We start from the raw sequence: 1221 nt of genomic DNA, 5'->3' as shown, positions 1-1221 counted from the left end.
ACTTCCAAGTAAGGAGAGCCCACCTTCTGAGGGTGTCCTGTCAGCCGTCAAACAGCTCTTACTGTCAGAAAGTTTTTTCTTAACGTTTAGTCGGAATCTCCTTTCTTATAATTTGACTCCATTGGTTTGTGTCCTCCCCTCTGGAGCAACAGAAAACAAGCTTGCTCCATCTTCCATCTGAAAGCCCTTAAGACATTTGAAGATGGCTAGCACATTCCTTCTCAGTCTTCTCCTCTCCAGGCTAAACATCCCCAACTCCCTCAGCTGTTCCTGACAAGGTTTCCAGACCTTGATCATCTTGGTCGCCTTCCTCTCCACACCTTCCAGATTGTCAGTATATGTGGTGCCTGCAACTGGACACGAGGCTCCAGGTAGGGTCTGACAGAAATGGTCCAGCTCATTTGTGGGATGTAATCGACTGAGAGCAGTCAAGTACAACATCCCTTGTTTTCCTAGAGTGGACATGCAAGGGAATGTTTGGTCCAGCCAATTGAAACTTCCTGTTCCTCCTGGCCTGGAGCATCCTTCTCTTCCATGAGACTAGACCTTTCCAGACCTGGTCAAAGGACAAGGTATGCTGCCACTCTTTCTCTTTTCCATCTTCCTTTCATCCTGTGAACTGCCAGACTGCTAACTGCAGTCACTAGGTCAACCCACATATGGGGTAAACCTGTTTGTATATGCTTGTAACTTTAATCCTTAAGCCTGCCTTCAGGGATCACACACTGCTCTGCCTGGTCGTGAGTAAACTTTCTTTTTCTTGCTTATGAATAAGACTGTGGTGTCTTTATTCTTTTAAGAGGGATTCAAGGGGTCTTGCCAGGAAAATATTAGAACACATTTCAATCTGGAAAAGCCATATGACCTAGTGATTGCAGTTGGGCTGGACCAGACATAGGCAAACTCTGGCCCTCCAGATGTTTGGGACTACAATTCCCATCATCCCTAGCTAACAGGACCAGTGGTCAGGGATGATGGGAACTGTAGTCCCGAACATCTGGAGGGCCGGAGTTTGTTTATGCCTGGGCTGGACCAAACATTCCCTTGCATGTCAACTCTAGCAAAACAAGGAATGTTGTGCTTGACTGCTCTTAGTAGATTACATCCCACATCATTTTTCCTTAATGTGATCTATGAATCAATTGCAAGATTTTTGCCTGTGCACACTGCATACTCACTCTCTGAATGGATGTGCAGAGACAGTGGAAGTTGGGACAATGT

Source organism: Podarcis raffonei, chromosome 5, assembly GCF_027172205.1.
Source record: "Podarcis raffonei isolate rPodRaf1 chromosome 5, rPodRaf1.pri, whole genome shotgun sequence".
In the NCBI taxonomy this organism is placed as follows: Eukaryota; Metazoa; Chordata; class Lepidosauria; order Squamata; family Lacertidae; genus Podarcis; species Podarcis raffonei.
This window is presented reverse-complemented; position numbering follows the sequence as displayed.